Source organism: Phocoena sinus, chromosome 18, assembly GCF_008692025.1.
Source record: "Phocoena sinus isolate mPhoSin1 chromosome 18, mPhoSin1.pri, whole genome shotgun sequence".
NCBI classification, from domain to species: Eukaryota; Metazoa; Chordata; class Mammalia; order Artiodactyla; family Phocoenidae; genus Phocoena; species Phocoena sinus.
Window position 1 is genome coordinate 6900785 of NC_045780.1, and position 6726 is coordinate 6907510.

Consider the following 6726-nt stretch of genomic DNA (forward strand, 5'->3'; position numbering starts at 1 on the left):
GCTATCTCATTTCAAAAAGGATTCAAGGCACTGTCAGCTACTGCTGAAGGTGTGTGCTAAATGAATACATGCAGGTGCATCGGAAAGAACAAACGAATGGGTGATTCCTAGACGTTTCCATCACACTCTGAACTCCTTCTCGGGATAAACTCCAGTATTACAAAAGGGGGTGGCCAGCGCAGAGCACAGGGAGCTCTTCTGTCCCCGGAACGAGGCATTCCCCAGCTTATAATACGAGCCAGCACTGCAGTGGCTCTTTGGACCTCTACCGATGACTCACGGCCCGCCGTAAACCAAACGTCCTGTGGCTTTTTCATATGAACCACGTCTCTGCCTTGCATTTGTGCGGTCAACTTTTTTCTTAACCTGCTGAATATTATTCTTTTATATAGAAAATAGATAGATAGATGATAGATAGATAGAAAGATAGATAGATGATAGATAGATTTAGCGATAAACGGTCAATTCAGAATATTAAGTTGGTTTGAATCTAGTTTGGGTCTTCCAATGTGTTGGCCATTCCTCCTAGTTCTGCGTCATCTGAAAGTTGTCATCTGAATGTCTTCACTTACTCTAAGTTGTTGGTAAAGCCTTATGACCAGCCACATCTCACCTTTAGGATTTCGTGCCTCTGAATTCTTACAGACATGTTGCACTAATCTTCTGTCACTCACATGGAATTTCTCTTTCTCCATTTGTCACATCCCTCCTAAAAGATATCATGAGAACTTTGCAAAATACCCCCTGAAATCCAGCTATACTTTCTCTATGCCAATCCCTGGATCTAACAAAATGATTTTGGATCATTGAACCATGGGGTTGGAAACATATGTTAGATGTCGTACAACTCGGTACTTCACTGATGGGGAAACAGAAGGCGAGAGTACCTGCATAAGTACTCACGCTGAGCACTCACACAGTACCTGCGCTAGTACTCACATGAGTACTCCTTCATTCAGGTCAGGGAAGTGCTCAGTGACAATGTCTTGACTTGAAGCCTGGGCTCCTGACTCCACATACAAGTGACTTTACAAAATGTCCTGCCACTTCAAGAGAGACCATGCAGACTCCTAGTGACTGCCCCTTGCTTTTGCTCACAATCTGTTAAATAAAACTCCTCCATAATGTTAGGAGGCTTTGTGTGATACCAAGAGAATTGAAGCCAAGGGAACGTCCAGGGCTTTAATAAACTAAGTCTCTGGATCAGACATGTTGCATTCCAGAATACAAAAACAACCTATGTGATCCTGCAAACGTGGCAGGCAGTGTTTGGGAAAGTCTGAGAACAGTTTCTGGAGAGGATTGGAATTGAGTGGACTTTGAAGAATAGGAAAGATTTTGATAGAAAGAAAGTGCCTTAACATTGGGGAAACTGGAGCCACAGCAGCTGGGAATGCACATTCGGGACAATTACAAGAAACAAAGGGTTGGTATCAGCTCACCTAACTGGAGAGGACAGGGGTCCACCAGGACAGTCAGATCCACAGGCTCTAAAGACATGATGTGGGTGTTTCTTTCCATCTCTCAGCTCTGCTTCGTGCACTAGCTCCTTTCTCAGGGAGGCTGCCCCAGCGGCTGGTGACAGCGGCTATCACAATCCTAGTGCGGAAAGGGCGTCCTTTTGCCAATAATCTCAGAAATGTCCCAGGGAGGGCTCTCATTGGCTCCCCTGAACAGGGTTGCCAGATTTAGCCAGTAAAACTACAGATGCCCCATTACCTTTGAATTTCAGGTAAATAATGAATAATTTCTTAGTGTAAGTATATTCCATGTAATATTTGGGATACATACAAGAAATTATTTATTTTTCAAATACCCAAATTTAAATTTGAATCAAATTTAATAACAACCTCTATTTTATCTGGCACCAATCCACATGGCCAGGCAGGTGAGGAGCTTAGCTGGTCCACCCTGGGTCGTGTACCTGTACCAGAGATCCTAGGAGTGAGGTCACCCTGAGGCAGGAGATAGATGGGCCCCAGGGTAAGCAGCTTAGTTCATTCCATGTGGACAGAAACTCCAAAATATCAATAGTAGGACAATCGAGAGAGGAGGCTGGGCTCTGCCCAGATAAGAGATAAAAGACCACAAATTCCTTATTCTCGAAATCAAGGAGACCTCCCTGACTACACATGCACAGAAAGGGTCCTTGGAGGTCAAAAAGGGAGGGGGCGCCACCCCATAGTAAGTGATGTCAACTATCCATAGGCCTCTTCGCTAGAATCCATCTTGGATAAGAGACATGGGAGGACGCTGACATGGGACGTACACATGGGAGGACCCTGAGATATACCAAATACAGGCTCAGAACCAGGCAAAGCAAGATGATTGGCCAAAGGAAACCCAGAAGAAATGCCCCATAAAAATGATTCAAACTACCACGAGGGTGCAACTCTCTCTGAGTCCACCCGTATGTCTATCCACACATACTCTTTTTCCTCCTAATAAACACTTTGTTTCACTACTTTCCGCCTCTACATGGAAACTCATTTCTACGCAGCTGATGGGCCAGGGGCTTGTCACTGGCCGCTGGTCCCTGGTGGTCTAGTGGCTAGGTTTCAGCACTCTCACTGCCACTGCCCAACCTCAGTTTCCGGCTGGGAACAAAAATCCTGCTTCAAGCCACTGTAGGCCGAGGCCATCGGAGATGAACCCCATCCTCACTCCATGGACCGGGAGTGGGGAGTGGTCAGCAATCAGATGCTTTCCCACAGAGGCCCTGCTTGTGGGGCAGACAAAACAGCAGATGCTCACCGTACTCAACTCCACGGACAGTAACAAGAGCAAGATAAAAGGGCAAATGGGACTCAAGCAAAAGAGTCTTGCTTCTCTGTTGTCCCACAATAATGCTGGGACTTCAGCACCTGGTTTTTCTGGGTCTCATGACTCATGCCCACTAGTCCGTAAGCTCCTAGAGAAAAGCGTTTGTTGTGCGTCACTGCAATCCTGTTGCTAGGCACATAGTAGATGCTCAATTAAAGATTATTGAATGCCAGATGAATGAAGCATTACAAGTCCCTTATACTTCCTTGGGCAAATTTAATTATTCACACTAGATGCAGTTCTTCAAAAGAGACCTTAAAAAAAAAAAGAGAGACCTTCAAAACGTTTTCACGTGAGCAAGGACGAATGCTTTGATAACAATAGCAACGCTAACATGCCGTCCTCCCATGGGACCGTATACCTCTGGCTCTCTCTCGATGTTCTCTGAAAAGCTCATAAATTTCACGTGATAGTATCTCTGCAGGATAGATGAGTATTTTTCCATTTTACATATAAGGGAGCTGAATCACCAGAAGCTGGGTCATTCCATCAAGACCACAGATAGGGTGGATAGAATCTGACAGAGTTTGGGATCCCCATTTTGGGCTGTTTCTCCATCTTCCTGAGAACTGTGTTTTCGGAACCATAATATTTTCTCTCCATACTGTAGCATTTCAGCTTGGAGAAAGCAGGCCAATTCCTGTGGAAAGTTAAAGTGTCTCTACAAGTTTGTTTCTGGCAAAGTGCATAGTGGGTGTTCTTTCACAGGTGAATTTAGAACGTGAAGCAAGGGGAGCTGGAGGAGAAGTCGGCAGACCTGGGGTTCAGTCCTGGCCCTACCAATCAGCCCAGGTCCTCTCCTGAGACAGACTGGGGACAAAGGCTGCTCTGCCTGGTGACTGCTGAGAGCTTTCATGTACCAGGCGCTTTGCAAAGTCCCTCCCTGGAGCAAGGCGGGGGGGCCCATCTCAGGGACAGTTTACATACCACAGTCATCACAGTTTCCAATAATTTTCTGACAAATGGAAATAAAATGTCTTGAGGAAAAGGCTTCTTGTTCTAATTTGCCCAAAAGTTTCACATGTGCCCCCAAAGCCTTCCTCGTCCTGTTATAATCCCCGTCTTCCAGAGGAAGAAGCTTTGGCTCAGTTTTTACCCAAAGTAAAATACAGTAGCTGACAGGGACTTCCCTGGTGGTCCAGTGGTTAAGAATCCACCTTCCAATGCAGGGGACGCAGGTTTGATCCCTGGTCAGGGAACTAAGGTCCTACATACTGTGGGGCAACTAAGTCCCTGCGCCCGCATGCTGCAACTACAGAGCCCGCACGCTCTGGAGCCCTCGTGCCACAACTAGAGAGAAGCCCATGCGCCCCAACGAAAGATCCCACGTGCTGCAACTAAGACCCGATGCAGCCAAAAATAAATAAATAAATATTTTAAAAAGATATATACGGTAACTGACAGAGCTGGGATTTAAAGCCAGAGTGCCTGACTCCAAAGCACTGTGCTGTTTCTGCTACACCAGCACTGCCTCTCATAGGGGTGGTAGGGCAGGAATGAGATGGTGAGTGTTAAAAAGGGGCGTGCCCCCCAGAGCACCATAAAACACAAGGAATCACTGTTCAGATTCGCCTTTGAGCAGGACGGTTCACGTTACCACTGGGCTTTTCCTGGCGGGGGACAAGCCGTCGTGCTATGTGGCCTTTGAAGAGCATCCCACATTCTACCAGGACAGGAGCGCCCAGAGACTGGAGCCACATCTGAATCATACGATGTTGATGGGAGAGAGCAGTAACGGCCATGGCTCACAGTGGGTGTGGGGACCATATCTCCCACCATCGCATGCACAGGCACCTCTCGTGCACACGCGCCCCTCTTTGGGGACAACAAAGGGCTTAGGTGAAAGTTACATTGGCTTTCAGCTCCCAGCCCCACACTCAGTTTTGCTTGCCCTGTTCCTCGTGGCCTGTGCTTCGTGGCCTGTTCCTCGTGGCCTGTCCTTCGTGGCCTCTCCTCCGTGGCTGCTCTTGTTCTCGCTCCTCTGTCCTGGCCGCCCACCCCCTAGTGCTCCTACCACGGATGTGCTCTGTCTGCCACAGGGGCCTCCCAGCCTGTCCCCTATATGATTCTGGCCTTTCAGATGAAGCTCAGAAGCTCCACGGGCCTTTGGCATTTCTTTTATATGCGAGGAGTTCAAGAATGTAAGCAATATTCACTTACGTTACCCCCAAGTGACTCAGAGACAGTGTGGAGGGAGATGCCAGCTTCCACCACGCGGCTGCACTGGGCGGCCCAAAGGGGGTTTAGATGGTGTAAGGCCTCTCTCCCTTAGAAAGTTCCATCCGGTGCGCCCCAGAACTAGCCCCAGAAATATAAAATCCGAGCAGAAACCAGGCGCTTGCTGTGCACACCCAGAACCCCTTCCTTGCTGCCTCTGTAGGCGCTTTGCTGCCCTACGCCCTCCAAGTTACGATTCCTGGGGCTGCCACCGTCATGCGGGCAGCTGCCAAAGCCCCTCCCCCCAGTATGCTTCAGCTGCCCGGATTGAAGGCCAGGCGCGGCTTTACCTGTTTTCTGTACTAGTCCAAGGCGAGTTCCCCCAAGCCCCACTCCTGAAAGCCAGAGATATGACATCTAAGCCTAGAAACTAAAATGATTGTCCCTCCCCTGGTTCTGGTCAACAGAATCCGGCTGACCATGGCTCGGAAGTGTAGAGCAGAACAAGGGGCAGGGCTGAGGGCGGGCCTGAGCATCGCCCACAGTTTGAGAGGGGGCCCTGCACCTGGCCGTGAGCAGACAAAGCCGCTGACCAGCCTCTGAGCCGTGAACTTCCAGCAGCGGCCGGGCCCCGCACACCGTGGGCGCGTGGTGAGCAGCTGTGGACTTGAATGCTCCAGATGCATGAAAAGCGGGCTATTGTCGAAGAAAATCTACCTCATCTAAGATGTCCTGCCTATACAACAAAAAAGGGGACCTATTTTGACTTTTAAGGGCTATTTTCAGGAACCAGCGAAGTGGAGAACTTCAGGGGTGTGCAGCCATGGCTTCACTCTGGGTCTGACCAGTCACTCGTCTCCTTTGTAACTCAGAGGAACTGGAGCCCGCAGTCCCTAAGCGAACCCAGCCCCGCCGTGCTGTGACACTGATTCTAAAGTCGTTTAGGAAATACACGCACACATGTGTACCTAAGTACGTACATATTTTTTTTTCTTCGTAAAGTAGGCTAATTAGTACTTTTCAAACTCTTGGAGAAAGTACAAAAAAAAAAAATGTTTTAAGTGACCAAAGGGCTTTTGTGTTAGCACATTGTGGGGAGGCCCTGTGGCCTGGTGGAAAGAGCTGTAAGAACCCAGAGAGCTGGATTCTAGCACTATCTCTTAGACCAAGCAGTTCTGAGTGATTGGACATGTGACCTAACATCGCTGAGTCTCATATTCCTCATCTACAAAATTTTTAAAAGCTGGATTACGAGAGCTCTGAGGTTAGTCACTAGTGGTTTTATCCACACGTAGGATCTGCTACAACCTTCTCCGTAGCCCTCTCTCCAAGATGAGTGAGGGGTGACCCACCGGTTGAGCACCTGAGCCATGCAGGTGCCAAGGGCTGCAGGCGGGGACGAACCAGGACCTAAGGGTGGTGCAGAATTGGAGGTCCCTACCCACCTCTAGGGGCATTTCTTTTGATTTTATTAATTGTATTTTATTTAGCTCATGTAAGAGCCAATTCCTGCCTCAGAGTCAAGACACACAAAAGAAAACAGTGCTAGATGGGGTGAAAGATGGGAGAAGCCCAGCATCCCTTGGGGCTCCCAGTGCCTCCCGCCCAGTGTCATGGAGGTTGTTCCCAGGACAAGCCCCAGAGAGTCTGCTTTCTTGGATGGAGCTGAAATTCTTTTTAAAATGCCCTACTCCAATGAGGAAGATGATACCACTAAGCATAAAACATACAAAGGTGTGCAAACTA